This window comes from Herpailurus yagouaroundi, unplaced genomic scaffold (genome assembly GCF_014898765.1).
Source record: "Herpailurus yagouaroundi ecotype Mexico unplaced genomic scaffold, PumYag 140, whole genome shotgun sequence".
NCBI classification, from domain to species: Eukaryota; Metazoa; Chordata; class Mammalia; order Carnivora; family Felidae; genus Herpailurus; species Herpailurus yagouaroundi.
This window is the reverse complement of record NW_024412395.1, coordinates 75,511,980-75,528,290: the sequence shown is the minus strand read 5'-3', so window position 1 is coordinate 75,528,290 and position 16,311 is coordinate 75,511,980. Positions and strand designations below refer to the sequence as shown.

Sequence of the window (16,311 nt, the reverse complement as noted above, 5' to 3'; positions counted from 1 at the left end):
GGGACTGAGCCCCATGTTGGGCTCTGTGTGGATAGGGCGGAGCCTGTTTGGGTTTCTCTCTCTCCCTCTCTCTCTGCTGCTCCCCCTTCCTCTCTTTCTCTCAAAATGAATAAATAAATAAACATTAAAGAAAAAAAAACTTAGAAAAATGAGATGAAAACAAGATCTACAAAATATAAGCCCACATTTTCATTATTATGATTATTATTATTATAATTACTGAACAGACTTAAAATTACTCTGACAAATTTCTGTAAAAGTTTGTAAAGTCTCATGTTCAATTTCTGTCCTTCTCTCAAATCATTAATGATAAGTTCATGGCCCAGTGCTGGTCCACAGCCTATATTTTGAGGAGTACTGTTCTATACAAGCAAAAACTTTTTTTTTCTCATGTTAGCATCCCTTTCTATGTTCATGTTTTCTGTACTTGCTTTCCATTATACTCACTTTTTTCTTCTTTTAAGATAGATTGAACATAATCATCATGAGAATTGTTAGGAAAGAGTACACTGCAAAGATACAGAGATGTATGTCTATTTTTGAAGTTTCTAACAAAACACATTTGCAAAACCAAATGTGACATTCACATATACATGTACATTAGTGTATGGTCTAATTAAATTTTGAGACTGCAGACTAGTGTCTCAAAGTGTAGTTCTAGTATTACCTATATCAGAATTAGTTGGGGTGATTGTTTTAAATGCAAATTTCTAAGACCCATCCTATATCTACTGAATCAGAATTTCTGCTCTTTGCTCTATGGAGTCTGATTTTTAAGTTTATTTTTAATTTTTAAAAAATGTTTATTTATTTTTGAGAGAGACAGCATGAGCAGGGGAGGGGCAGAGTGAGAGGGAGACACAGAATCCAAAACAGGCTCCAGGCTGTGAGCTGTCAGAACAGAGCCCAACACGGGGCTCGAACTTAGGAACTACGAGATCGTGACCCGAGCCACAGTTGGACACTTAACCAGCTAAGCCACCCAGATACCCCTATAGTTTATCTAGTTTGAGAGAGAGAGGGGTGGGGGAGAGAGAGCGGAGGAGGGACAGAGAGAGGGAGAGAGAGAGAATCCCACGCTGGCTCCACACTGTCAGCATAGAACCTGACATGGGGCTTGAACCCATGAACCATGAGATCATGACCTGAGCCGAAATCAAGAGTTGGTCGCTTAACTGATTAAGCCACCCAGTGCCCCTGGAGTCTGAATTTTAAGCATAAGTCCCAGATGTTTGTAATATACAATACAATTTGAAAACTTTTCTTTCAGAGTTGGGAATTTATGTGATTATTTGATTCTACATCATGCACTGTTGTGGTAAATTATAAATCCCAATTCTGAAAATGTTCCCTGTGTGAATATAGTGGAGTCTCTATGTATGTACTTCTAGCAGAGACTCTCCAGGATATATTATTGAGTTCATTGCTATCTCAGCTATATGCAAAGCATAACTGGGAAAAGGTAATGTTCTCATTGTACAGATAGAAACAAAGTATACACATAGACAAATAAAATAATTTTATATCCTTCCTTTTTTGGCTTCATTTTATTTTCTTAGTTTTACATGACTACAGTCTATTTTTAAATTCACCCTGTTGTACAATATAAATTTATTTGGAATAATAAATAGCATAGGAGCAGAACTCGCTAGTCATATGTAATTAAACAGTTGTTATGAATTGAATGAGGGAGGTGGGATTGTATGTAAACCACTGTAATATTTCATTAGCAATACATTAACATAGGATTAATACAAAATTCATCCGTAAGTAAAGATATAACATTCTTAGGTATTTATATAAAATTCACCCATAAGGAGAAATATATCTTAGAGCTTCTGGATACAGGTCAGTCAAATAAAGGAGACCCCATTATAGCTGCTTCTTTAATTATGTTGTAGAGATTACTGAAAGAAAAAAAAAACAACATTTATTCTTATTTCTGCCTTTCATGTGTTTGGCACATTACATCTGCTTGTGTGTATCCGTCTGTTAGAGAGAGAAAAATGAGGGTCATCTATTCATGTTAATGAAAGCAATGGATCCCAGTTCCGATCATTTGGCTTGAGTGGACATCGATAAAGAGATTTTCTTATCCACCTAAGATGAGAAAGTCAGTTTTGGGGGACATTACTGTCTTCCAGAGCATAATTATAATTTCCCAGATGAAAGTGCAAAACCCTAAGAAAACATGCCCATACCTGCTTCTACTGAACTCAGAATACTTCAGAAATGTTGCTGTTGTGAAATTGTGCAGGCTTCTGGAAAGTCTTCCTCTGCACCTTTCAGCCTTGCCATTATGTGCCCTTGATCAAGTTACCAGACCTCCCAGAGCTCACTTTCCTTATCTTAGGGATAATAACACCTCTCAGAATTGCTGTGAGGATTCTATCAGTTAGTGATTCTGAAATACCGAGCACAGTTCTTGTCACTTGATGAACAGTACTTAGTTATTTTGGGGGAAAGTTGTATAATGGTGGGAAATGTGCAGATAAGCTTTGATGTCATGCATACCCTAGATTTGAAATTCAGCTAGTTTTTTGCTCTGTGATTTTGCTATGCATGAGCAAGTTATTCAGTCTCTTTATCCCACAGTTTTCTTATTTTGTGAAATGGGATTGTAACAACCAGCCCAGAAGGTTCTCTGAGGATTAAATGAGAGAGTGTATGTATACACTTATAGTGCCTGGCATGTGGTAAGTTCTTAATAGATAACACATGATAGCCCTTATTGTTTTTATTTAATTTGATTACCTACCAGTTTCTAGGCTAAAATTTAGAAACCATGTATTTCATGTGCAGTCGTCAAACTGATTTTTATTTGAGGCTCTACCCTTGATCTTTTAGCAGCTGTCTCTTTTTTGAATGAATTTTCAAAACGTTTTCTGATGTATACACAGACTGATGTGCATTTCCATTGGAAGATTTGGGGAATCTGAAAACAAAGTGGTGAGGAGGCCAGCATTCATCTGGCTGTTTAAGGAACGCAATGTCACAAGAAAAACCCTCCGATAAAAGTTGCAGCACATAGGCAGACACTTGCTACAGGACTGAAATAATGCATATGGGATAATATGATGTCAGTCTCAGAGGCATGCAAAGTGCAGAAACACAAAGGAAATTCATAATGGGCTTTTCAGGAAAATGGTTGTTCCTTCCTGATGTGCTAACCTTGATTCTGTTTTGGGTTTTTGGTGCCAACATAAAGCTTAGATGGAAGAGACGCTGCTGAATTTTTCCATTGTCAATTTGTATCGTAATCTAAGAATTGTGTCTTTGCTCTCCTCTACTTTTTTTTTTTTTTTTTTTTGGAGCTTACTCGTTCTTTTTTTAATTTAGGTATAGTTGACACACAATGTTATATTAGTTTCAGGTGTACAACGTAGTGATTCAACTTCTCTATACATTTTGCTGTGCTCACTGCAAGGATGCTACCATCTGTCACCGTATAGTACTATTATAGTATCATTGACTATCTTCCCTATGCTGTGCCTTTTATTCCCATGATTTATTTATTCCGTGAGCTTTTGGGAATAAGCTACATTAGTTAAATGATGTCTTTTTAGTTCTATGATTAATCCATTCAGTATCCATAAAACATAATTTCACCCATGAGCATCCTTGCTAGATCAATAGCTTTGAATGTTAACAACTGTGATATCAATCGGCTTTCAGAAAGAGATCTTGTGGAGATGGGATGAAAGGACAATTTTCATTCCTCTATTCTTTTTTTAAAGTTTATTTATTTATTTTAAGAGAGAGAAAGAGAAAGTGAGCAGGGGAGGGGCAGAGAGAGAGGGAGAGAGAGAAAATCTCAAGCAGACTCTGCACCATCAGCACAGAGCCTGACATGGGGCGCGAACTCACGAACTGGGAGTTCACGACCTGAGCTAAAACCAAGAGTTGGGTACTTTACCAAATGAGCCACTCAAGTGCCCCTCATTCCTCTATTCTTTAGCTTCCCTTTCTTTCCCTCTACACTGATGCTTAAAATTTCTAGTCTATTCTCCTTCATTGGCCTCATCTCTCCCTTACCCTCTGTGTTCTAGTCACACTGGTCTTCCTTCAGTCCATGGAAGTGCCATGCTGCTTCCCATGCTAGGGCCTCTGAGCAGCTCTTCTATCCGGAATGTTGTCTCTTTTCTCTTTCCTCCCCTCCTTATCCATCCTTCAGAGCTCAGTTCCTACATTGATTCCTTGAGGAAGATTTCACTTATTTTCTGGCCTGGGTCATGTCAGCAACTCTCCCATTCCCTTATGCCCTCTTTTTCCTTTGTAGCATGTCTCATAGTAGTAGCTAAAGCATTCATTTTGTATTTGTTATTTAAATGTGTCTCCCTGTCTCTAAAATAGAAGCTCTGTAAGAAAAAGCAGAGGCTCTGTTTGTCTTGTTGAGAACTATCTCCTAATGCCTGGCACCGTATGCCATCATAGCGAGTGAAAATGCTAAGATGATGTTACATGGATGCAAATATTGTATTAATGTGCTTCCCATTTTACTTGTGGATCTTCAAGGTCTTTCTTCACACTGGGTTGTGGTTTGGAGAAATATTCCTTTATGTATTCCTAGCATGTATAAATTTTGAGGTCTGACACTATGCTGTCTTGCTGTACCTTCTCAATGCAGTAGTCCACTATGATTGAAGAGGTACAGCCTGAACTACCCGTGTTTAAGAAATACCACCTCTATGAAAAGGTGCATGTATGTGATGGCCTTAAGTCTAGGCTCCAACATTGTCTCACATCCCTTGATCCACTTTATAAGTTTCTTGGTCAACTTGGAATTCTAGTCTCCTATGACAGTGGCTTGTGCTGTGGGGAAATAGATTTCCTTTACACAGGACAATAGCCTGTTTGACACATGTGAACATCGATGACGCATGGACGGACCAGAACCTAGAGTTCAGCTAAAGTGGCCTGTCTGGCAAATGTTACACTATTTGGAAGGTAAATAATCGTGGCTTGGAGAGCCAGAGTCGTGGGAGCATCAGGTGAACTTCATGGAGAATCTGTTGGTCCATAACTAGGAAGTAAGCAAGCATTCAAGACTAGACGCTTTTGACTGGGGCTGAAAACAGAGATGCTGACATTGATGAGAAGTCTGTTGTTCATAGGCTGTAGCCACCGTTGATGCCAATAAGAGGAAATGAACTCATCCCTTCTAGATTACTTTTTCTTAAACTCCTTTTGGTGACTTCATCATATTAGTGAGGTGACTGCCATCTTCAGGAGCGTTATCTGAGAAAAGCAGTGTATTGTAAAAGAGCTTGGGTTTGAGTGTTGGATGTCATTCAGATCCAACCTGAAATCCTGGCTGTCATCACTTCTCTGGGAGCCTCTGTTTCCTCACCTGTAACATAGCTCTAATAACATTATTGACCTCAGCCTTGGAGCGCACTGCCATTCGTGAGGCTATTTTTTTTCAACGTTTTTATTTATTTTTGGGACAGAGAGAGACAGAGCATGAACGGGGGAGGGGCAGAGAGAGAGGGAGACACAGAATCGGAAACAGGCTCCAGGCTCTGAGCCATCAGCCCAGAGCCCGACGCGGGGCTCGAACTCATGGACCGTGAGATCGTGACCTGGCTGAAGTCGGACGCTCAACCGACTGCGCCACCCAGGCGCCCCTCGTGAGGCTATTTTTATAGCGTCTGCGATGTGTCCCTGGTACATCGTAGGCATTGTGCACATGCTTGCTCTTTGGGTGTTCACTAGCATACACCCAAGAATCTACAGTGATTTTCTCTAAGACTGGGCAGAGTTTACATGTCAGAAGCAGCCTGGTGGTGATTCTGGAGTGCCAGGCTTACTGTGCCCACACAGTCTATTGCCAAAGCTTTGTGGCCCATGAAGCTTCATGGCAAACTGTCTGGATTAAGGGACCAGTAGAGAGTAAATTGCATTCACTAAATGTAGCGCAGAGCTTGAATCCAGCCTGTCTCACTTCACAGCAAAACGTGTGACAGTTGAAGATATTTTATCTTGCTTTCTTGGAAGCTTTCTGGAGAGATATAGTCTCGCACCCTTTGATTACTTCCACCCATGCAACTGACACTTAATAATTGCGACAACTGCTCTGGGTGGGCCAGCTTCAGGAGGCCCCTTTTCCATTAAAGAATCATGCATCTCATCTGGAAATTCTTCCGCCACAACTTCTTCCTTGGATAAGACAAGAACACAGCTAGATGGATGTTTTGCATCCATTTTTTTCATTAAAAGTGACATCTGAAAATAACTTCAGGGTTGATAACCACAGTTTGGGATTTTCATTAAAGCTGTATGATGTTTCAAAAAGTTTTAGTTGATTTTTACAGTTTGAAATCTAAGTCCACATATTTATTTTGGATTAGTTAGGATGCGATAAGCCTATTTTAATATCCTAAACAAATTATTTATCTTATTAATCAAAGTAGTAAATTAGAGTTTCCAGGTAATGGCTACTCTATTCTTAGTAAATCAGACAGAAAATTCCCCTCTCTGTGATAACAGATTGTTGACATCAGCTCACTCTGTATGAGAGAGTGTGTGTGTGTGTGTGTGTGTGTGTGTGTGTGTGTACACATAACTCATTCTTTGGAATTTTCCCAATGGAAAAGCAAAGGAAGGAAGCTGAGGGGAGGATGGGGTGATTGCATCCTGTACCCTTCACAGGGTGTGGCCACAACTGCCTCAGCGTATGGGATACTAATAGGTTATGTTTTTTCATTAAGGATGCCTGAACAGTGGTAAGTCTTGAGGAAGAGTGGGAGTGGCTCTCAGTGTTTTTTTTAGCCAGACAAGAGTATCCTGGTAGAGGTCTGCTCAAATCCTGCTTAGGATTTCATTTCTAGAACGTTGGGAAAGAGAAAGAGAAGCAGGAGCATCAGTGAAGTGGACCCGCAGAGCTGTCAAAGCCACGTTAGGACTCCAGACCTGCCTGACTTCAGTTCTGGCTGCTTCTATGAATGGAATTGCCAAGTGGGTAGGCCAGTGCATGATTTTAAGGAGAATGAAACATGTTTCTTCTTGCTGCTTCCAAACCAGATTTGAAATGATGATGGATTCAACCCTGAAAAAGGCAGAGAGAAACTTTTGGGGATTATGTGAGGTAAGGCAATAGGAAGTTCTGTAAAATGAGTTCTGCTGTCACCTAATTTCTGAGTCTGACCCTTAAAAAATTTTTTTTTTAAAAACTTTTATTTATTTTTGAGAGAAAGAGAGTGAGCAAGCAAGGGAGGGGTAGAAATACAGGGGATGGAGGATCTGAAGCAGGCTCTGCGCTGAACAGCTGAGAACCCGATGCGGGGCTTGAACTTACAAACTTCGGGGTCGTGACCTAAGCTGAAATCAGATGCTTAACTGACTGAGCCACCCAGGCACCCCCTGAGTCCAACTCTTTGAGATTTACAGTTCTCTTTGCCTTTCTCTTTGAAATGTTCTTAAATGTGCTCTCCTCCCAGCTCGATTAGGGATAGCTATTAACAAACCGTGTGGTGTGCTTATCACATTTTATCACTTGACAACTCAACAGCCGTCAGTACAGGTATTAAAGCATGTGGAACTTTTACAAATAAATATACAGTCCCTTTGCTGATGTTCTAGAGCCCCACTGGTTTCAAATAAATTACTGTGATGTTAAGTACAGGTTCTACCTACAAGAATGTTTTGTTTTTTTTTTTTTAATGTCATGTGATGGAGTCTAGATTTCATGACAGGTTATCTGCCTCTGGCAGTAATGTTTTTAGACAGATTTTAAAGCTCTTCTCTCATGAATGAGATGTTAAAGCAGATTTATTTGTAATGTAACGTTTATATGGACAAGGATTCATAGACATTCACATTTTAGAAATTGTTGATTAAACAACAATCTTACAAAAACACTTGGAGAATAAATTCACGTTTTTGTTAAGATTTATTTCCTTGTGGCAAACTGACCCACCTTTCAGTAGACTTTTGGAATCTGCTTAGATTGTTTAAGAGCCAGGATGAATACAGGGATAAGTTTCAGTTTTATCCTAATCCTTTATAAATTAAATGTTTTCAATGAAAAAATTTACTTTTTGGCTCTAAAATGCCACTCAGTTGTTCTCAAGGTCGGCAGGGATGTTATTTTTTATTGTCGGATAGTGTGCACCTGGCACGCAGTGCCGGAGACCCAAGGATGCTATATCATGCCTACACTGCACTGGACAGAACCAGCAGTGCCCCATTTAGAAACATACATAAAAGCTCAGTTTAATGAAAAGTAAGGTGATGGTTTAGTAAGGATTCAGGTGAGCGGTCCAACCTTTGGGAAGGTCATTCAGCCTCTGGTCAAGCCATTTTGGGGAGGGACCTACAGGGAGTAGCCACATCTGCCAGGTTATTCTTTAGGATTAGTAGCAATGAATGTTCCAGAACGATTGCTCTCATATACTTCCAACTAATATTTTCATACTGAGTTTGGATCAGCTCCAATAAATATTTGGTTCACTTCAATAAGGGTAACCTCCTTCTTTACATAAAGTTAGCTATGAAAGTTCCTGATCCTTGTTGTATGAGCTCACTAAGATCAAAGGTGTAATTTACCCCCAACCAAAGGATGCTTTTGCATTGAACTTTATATTTTGTAATGGTTGCACATTTCTCAGAATCTGTAGGTTCATATAAAAGTAACATCCTGAAGCATCTAGAGGTTGCTTCTAAACTTCACTTAGTATTAAAAAGGTTTATTTTTGAGTGATAAATTAGTGTGTATATGACATTTAAAAAAATAATAATTAGGGGCTCCTGGGTGGCTCAGTCGGTTAAGCATCTGACTTCGGCTCAGGTCATGATCCCACAGTTAGTGAGTTCAAGCCCCACATCAGGCTCTCTGCTGTCAGCACAGAGCCTGCTTCAGATCCTCTGTCCCCCTCTCTCTCTGGCCCTCCCTTGCTTGTGTTCCTCTCTCTCAAAATTAAAATAAATAAATAAAAATAAATAATTAGAAGAAAGAAAGAGGGATATAGAATTAACACCTCATTGTCATTCCTGGCAACTTTTGAACACACATAGTACCACCCAATCCATGTTTCCTTGCGTAGGAAGATGAGGGCATCTCTGCCTGTCTTTATTAGGCTGAGCTTAAAGCCTGACAGAATTTTAGGCTTTGAGTGACCTTCCACTTAAGAACTGCACAGACTGGTACACTCTGTGTGAGAGACTGTATTCACATGTAATGGCATAACATGCTATTAGTGTACGTATGGACTGCACTTTTGTTGCCCGCTCATTCGGCATCCAGATTAAGAAAACAGTCTCCAGGGGCACCTGGGTGGCTCAGTCGGTTAAGCGTCCGATGTGGGCTCAGGTCATGATCTTACGGTTCGTGGATTTGAGCCCCGCATTGGGCTCTGTGCTGACAGCTTGGAGCCTGGAGCCTGCTTAGGATTTGGTTTCCCTCTCCCTCAGCCCCTCCCCTGCTTGTGCCCTGCCTCTCTCTGTCTCTCTCTGTCTCTCTCTCTCTCTTTCTCTCTCAAAAATAAACATTAAAAAAAATTTAAAAAAAAAGAAAACAGTCTCCCAAGACATAAGTAAGCATACTTTTGTTTTATATATATTTATGAGAAATTAAAATAAAATGAATTTATTTAAAAGAAATTTAACAAGTAAAACCTAAGGAAATGAGATTAAGGAACTGTGCTTTTGAGTATTAAAGGAAAAATGTAACTTCTTAGAAAGAAGGAAGAAATGGATTAAGAGATTTTTAAACCCCACACATTTAGCTCCTAAATATGTGCCAGGTTCAAATACTGTACCCATGTACTCCTCACAGTTTTCTGAGCTTGGTGCTGTTATCATTTGATAGATTGAAGAAATGGAGCCTGTGCAGTTTTAAGACTTGCATAAGGTTATGGTTTCAGCAAACGAGAGAGGTGGAATTTAACCTCAGGTCTGCTGTTTCTGAAAGTTCTGGGATCTTAACCATCACCTAAGAGCCGACAGCTTCATTATCAGGCAGTGTATTACTCTCTTGGTCCTTGAAATAAGTGATAGGTACCTAAAAACATAAAGCATACTTCTGTGGGTGAATAGAAGGCCCATGTGGACTAAATGCCAGTGATAGATTAAATATGTTGCATTAGGAACTTTATTGAGTTACTAAGTGATGGAGAATCTGAGCTTTCTATCTTGACAAATTAAGGTTGAGTGTGGGAAAGTTGGATTTTTGAGAGTTGTTTGGATAAAGAGGGGACAGGAAGAGCATGGTGGGCTTAGAGAGTGAAATCCAGGATGGTGGTTGAACTTGGAGAGAGCTTAGAGACGGATGGGTCACCTCACAGGGTCGTTGGACTGACGAGTCTGGAATTGATTGCCAGCCTTTTGCACTCAGGGAGGCTATTTATAGCTGCTGCAGCTCTGTCTACACAGGAAAGATGGAGACGGAGGAGGGTCACGTTTAGGTTATGGTTCCAGCACTCGGTGCTGGGCCTGGGAGCGAATCATGGTGGGCCATCCTCTCTTGCCCTCCTACAGCCCACTCTGCACAAAGCAGCCAGGAGGATTAAAAAAAACAAAAAACATGGATCATGTTACTCCCCTGCTTCACGTCTTCCAGTGACCTCCTATCAGCATGGAATCCAAATTCTTCACAGTGGTCTAGATAGAAGGTGTGGTATAGTATCAAGGAGCGTGCTGCACATACTAGTTTTGGGATTGTGGACAGATTTTCTAACGTCTCTGTGCTTTAGTTCCCATCATTAAGAATCTGATAGCGGTACCAACCTCAAAGGATTGTTAGAGGTGTCCGTGAACTGGTAAAGACAAAGTGGTAGGACAGTGCCTGACATATAAGCCATCTCTGAACTGCTCTTTACTGTCTGGTGTTCTGGGCCATGACTGAAAACTCTCAGAAGGTGTTTGGCAAAATGAGTTCAAGTGTTGCTTCTCACTGATCTCTTGGTGGTTCCCTCCCTTGTCAAAATGAGTGTTTGGTCGAATAGTTTGGGATCAGGTATCTTACATAGAAAGTTGCTTAGCAGAGCATCTTGCCTCTGCTCAGTATGTCCGGAGGTGTGAATGTTCAGGAGGCCTCCTCAGGGGTGTGCTTAGGACTTGTCTGTATCACCCAGTGTGGATCTAGTGAAAGATTTCACGTTCTCCGAGTTGGGCTCCCCCACCCCTGGTAGATGGCCTGCCTAGAGGAGACAACCATAGACATCTCTCTCATACTTGCAGGTGAGTGGCCTTGAATCAATACCCAGCCCCGCCAGTGCAGCGATACACGTGCCTTTCAGAGCACACGAATCCCCAAGGCCAGACCTTACAGACTTGTCATCAGCTCTTCTCAGCCTCTGTTGCTTCTTTGTCCTGTGGTGTGCTGTGCCTTCTTCTCCCATCTCTGGCACAGTGCAATCAGCAACTCCTTCTGGTATCTATGGGAAGATAGCTACTCAGTTGACTACTTACCAGGCCACAGTCGTTAGTGGGTACATGCTCAGCTGGCGGTGTGGTATCAGGATTGATCTGACACTTGCTCTTTTTTCAACCAGAGAGAGCTTCAGTGTAACGAATTGGGCATCTAGGGAGACTGGGTTAAACTAATGCCACAGTTGCAAATTCATGAGGAATTTGTTGATGAATTCTCATAGTGCTGCATAAGATTGGTGTTCTTGTGTAGTGCAATCCGTAGTAAAGACTCACCCCTCCCTTGGGATGTAGTTCAGATCCCAAAGTCATGATCAGAGTTTTCCTGTCACATTGCAGCAGCAGGATTCCATAACCTGCCTAGAACATTCTGGTAAAAATTTTGCAAAAATTTTTGCAAAAATTGTTAAAAATAGTCAAACAGTCCCTGTGAAGGTGTGCTCTTTGCCCAGATCTATAATGATCATTTTGGGGCGCCTGGGTGGCTCAGTCGGTTAAGCATCCCACTTTGGCTCAGGTCATGATCTCGCAGTTCGTGAGTTCAAGCCCCGCGTCGGGCTCTGTGCTGACAGCTCGGAGCCTGGAGCCTGTTTCGGATTCTGTGTCTCCCTCTCTCTGTCTGACCCTCCCCCGTTCATGCTCTGTCTCTCTCTGTCTCAAAAATAAACAAACATTAAAAAAAATTTATAATGATCATTTTGATTCAAATTGGAGCTTAATATTACTTTCCAAATCCAAAATCCCAGGGCATCTAAGTTTTGAGTATAGCCAGAACAAACCAGGCCCCTGTGTGATCCAATCAGAAGACATATATAACATTGAATATAACATTGAATATAACTTCAATTTGTATCTAAAAAACAATTTAAAACAACTTAGGTGTTTATGCCATTTGTGAGAAAATGTGGGGAGGGATTACTTGAAAGCAAAATAAAAGTTGCAAGCATCATTTTTCATTTCTCTGGCACAATCTGTCACATGGCGTCTTTCTCAAAAAATTCTTCACCGTGTCTTAACTCTCGTGGGTTGATTGACAGAAGAGGAGGGCTTTGAATATAAGCAGTTTTGTTCATATTTTATCTCCAGCACTGTATGCAGGTTTTGGAAATATTAATAGTCATAGAAACATTTCCAAATCCAAATTATGTTTGGATATGTTTGAGATGTCTGGTCGTGTCTCCTATATATTATCTTAAAAGCCTATTCAGAGTCCTTTTTCTGGAATCCAGAATCAGGAAAAAAAAATCTTTTAAAGGTAATTTTTCACACTGATCTCTGTGTATGAAATATTATGGGGAAGGAAGAGTTTTTTTAAAAAAAATTACAAGTCTTTCTGCTTACATTATTTTAGCTTTTGATGGCATTTTAAAAGAGAATTCATTATTTAAATTACTCTTTACAATCATGTTGTACATTAATATAATTAATCTTACTTTTCTAAGGATAAAAAAGATAACATCCTGGGGCCCAGGCAGCAACAGTAACTTTTACCACTGAATTCAGCTCTAAACATGGCCACTTGTTTGCTGCTTCTGATGACCACTCATAGAACTAAAAAATGAACCCTGGGAGGTAAAGCAATATGTCTATGGAGCAGTGAAGCAAAGGAATGGATGAGACACCTTAATGACTGGCTTAAATGTGTAGATCTTCCAAAGGATACCTCCATATGTGCCTCCCAAATATACATCAAACTCGGCAGATCCCGAGCCATATGAATTACACACAGTCATGGGGATTGATAATTATTCCTTCTCTGTTCCTCTTTAACACTTTATAAAGTATGTACACCTTGGTCATAGCATTCTTCACATTGCATTGTACCTTATGTGCCAGTCTTCCCTCACCACACTGGGGACTCCTGATGGCAGGAAATGGGTGTTCCTTATATTCCATAGGGGGCAGTCCGTAAATGCTTTTCATGAATGAATGAGTGAATGAATGAATGCACAAGCTGACAAATTGGAGGCACAGTAGTCAAAGAGAAGTACAGTGTCCAAAACATCGCTGTGATTGCTCAATATCCCTGGAAATAACCATGGAACAGAGTTTTATCATGTGTGGTCTTTGTAGTATCTGTATCAGAATCAGCTCCCTAGGGTACTTGCTAGAATTCTGTTTCCTGCATCCTGACTCAAACCTACTGAACCAAAAATCTCTGGAAGAGCAGGGCAGGAATCTGCATTTCAAATGAAGCCTGCAGGATATTCACTGTGAGTAATGAAGTTGGGTAATCATTGCTGTGGAGGATCAATTAGGTAAAGGGGAAGTAGCCAAGGATGATTTGTGACCTAGTGAATGTGCAGGAGATGTTAAGTCTGCTTACAGAGATTTTGTTTAAGGCCCTGATGTGTTCCTCCTAAAGATACTATGGTTTTAATGTAGGAAAAGGGGCCTGTTTTTAACCTTATTAATTAGACTTGAGAAAATTCTCTGAGCCACCATGATACAATATAGTTAAGAGAGTTGTGTGTGGCAATCTTCTATCTCTATGCCTTTGTTTTCTGGGTCCAAACACTTAATTTGTTTCTCCTTTGGAGAATCGGACTTACTAGATTTAATTCCAGTATTAATAACAGAATGACTTGAAATAGTCCTAAAGAGTAATTAAAAAAAAAAAAACCACTAAATGAAATCACTTCACAAAAGTATCATGGATTGTTCAAATAGGCAAGAGTGAGATTTTCACAAGTTTCCTTGATTGTGTTCCCATAATACTCATAAACAGATAGGTATAAAATTTTCCTAAAAGGATTTTAAGGCTTTTTTTGTGTGTGTACTTCGCTTTTCTATTTAGAGAAAATGTACCGCCAACTAGACTTGTAAGAGAACAAAGAAGACATATGAGACATGAGTGGACAAGCTTTATATAAACCCTAACAAACAAGATTAGATTTAGAGAAGATATTTAGGTACATGAATTAAACATCTTCAGTGTTACTTTTTTGTAGTTATATTCCAGCCTGAAAGTTACCTAAGTCTCTAAAATATGCACTCCTAGAAAATAGACTATTTCAGTTGGAAAACAGACATTTGAATCCTAAAAGGAAGGGAAATAAGAAGGAGAATGGGAAAGGGAACAAGAAAGGTAATATTCAAAGAGCAAAAGCAAAACCAGGAGAGTGTGCCTCACAGAAGCTGACATGTTTTTAGGTTGAAAGGAAGAAGTAAAAATCAAGGTGAGAGGTGACTGATGGAGAGGATTGGGTCAAAGGCTCCATCATAACAGGGTAGAACCCTGTAAAAGAAGGCAAGGAGTAGGTATGGACCCAGAAAAGAGGGCATTAGGGAAATGAGACCTCATGTTCTCCATGGTTTGGATGCTACCCTGCTCCAAGTAGGAGCTTGGAAATTAGTTATGGGATGTGAGGACGGTGGGACAGATTTGAATATTTGTTAAGAGAAATGGAGAAAGGAAGTAACTAAGTATAAATGCACCAATTGATAATTGGCTTTAAAGGCCAACAACATTTCTTTGATCAATCAGAACCTTTATTTAGTGGGGGGAAAATAGATTTATAATTATGTCTACATTCTACTCGTAAGGGATTTAGAACCCTTTCTTTGGTATACCATTTTATACTCAACTATTTTTCTTATTTGGAGTAGGGACATTTAAAAAAGACCAAATCACTAATATACATGTTAGATGAGGGGAAAGAAAAATAACTCCTACAGTCTGGGAAAAAATAAACTGTCCTCAGATATCCATGAAAAGTAGATCTCAGCATAGAAATACTGTCACAGAGGGGTGCTGGGTGGCTCAGTCGGTTGAGTGACCGACTTCGGCTCAGGTCATGATCTCACAGTTTCTTAGTTGGAGCCCCGCATCGGGCTCTGTGCTGACAGCTCAGAGCCTGGAGCCTGTTTCCGATTCTGTGTCTCCCTCTCTCTCTGCCCCTCCCCACTCATGCTCTGTCTCTCTCTGTCTCAGAAATAAATAAATGTAAAAAAAAAAAAAAAAAAAGAAATACTGTCACGGATAAGGTGTTCTGGGTCTAGACTAGAATTGACTGCAACCTAAACAAAGTGTTAACCTACTTAAAGACGAAATTTTACTCTGAGGGACCAATTAAAATTGGTCTTCTTGAAATACAAGGAATGAGTCATCCTAGCTGTTCTTTATATGGTGTGAGCAAGGCTGGCCAGAGGTGTGCCAGCTAGTGGCCGTAGGAGCTGTAGTAGTGATGGAGGTTGTGATAGTCATATCAGAATAATTTGTCCTGTTTGCCCCTAAGCTAGTTTATTTATATGGACTTGGTATTTTCAATTAAGGGTAACTGCCACTCGATGGCAGGAATGCTTGTATGTCAGGGATAATGAATTATAAGAAACATAATCTCATCAGAGAAAAATTTCAATCCAGAATAAACAGTATTAATCAACTTGAGTATCTTCTATGTGACAAACACTATGCCTGGTGGGGAATGAAATCTTCCCTATGGAGATTTACAGGATGGTCTCTTGCTGTCGCATTTTATTATTTTTTTTATTATTTTTTTTTTATTTTTTTTTCAACGTTTTTATTTTTGGGACAGAGAGAGACAGAGCATGAACAGGGGAGGGGCAGAGAGAGAGGGAGACACAGAATCGGAAACAGGCTCCAGGCTCTGAGCCATCAGCCCAGAGCCCGACGTGGGGCTCGAACTCACGGACCGCGAGATCGTGACCTGGCTGAAGTCGGACGCTTAACCGACTGCGCCACCCAGGCGCCCCACTGTCGCATTTTAAATCAGAACAGATCCGTCAAACTTCTGCTCTGGGCCTGCTTATCCTAATTCTGACCCATTTCTCATCATATATGGCACAATTTGAGTTCCAGATGAGCCTAAATAGTCCTGGTACATTTTCAGCATTTTGCTTCAAGGGGATAGTCTGTTTTTCTTTAAATACAAACGTAACCAAATGGAGTTGTCCACATCACCTATGAACCAAAGAGGGGAA

At 40.2% G+C, this 16,311-nt stretch overlaps 1 protein-coding gene across 6 annotated transcripts in view; it reads left to right on the top strand.

The window, feature by feature from the left end:
* Positions 1 to 16,311, top strand: part of HECW2 (HECT, C2 and WW domain containing E3 ubiquitin protein ligase 2) — a 392,473-nt gene that overhangs the window by 212,681 nt on the left and 163,481 nt on the right. The window contains exon 1 of one of the 6 annotated variants that reach the window (XM_040475727.1): positions 6,815 to 7,087. The exons of the other annotated variants lie outside the window; for them this stretch is intronic. The gene's annotated coding sequence lies outside the window, so the exon portion shown is untranslated. Of the gene's footprint in view, positions 1 to 6,814; positions 7,088 to 16,311 lie in introns of those variants that run through there. 6 annotated transcript variants of the gene reach the window in all.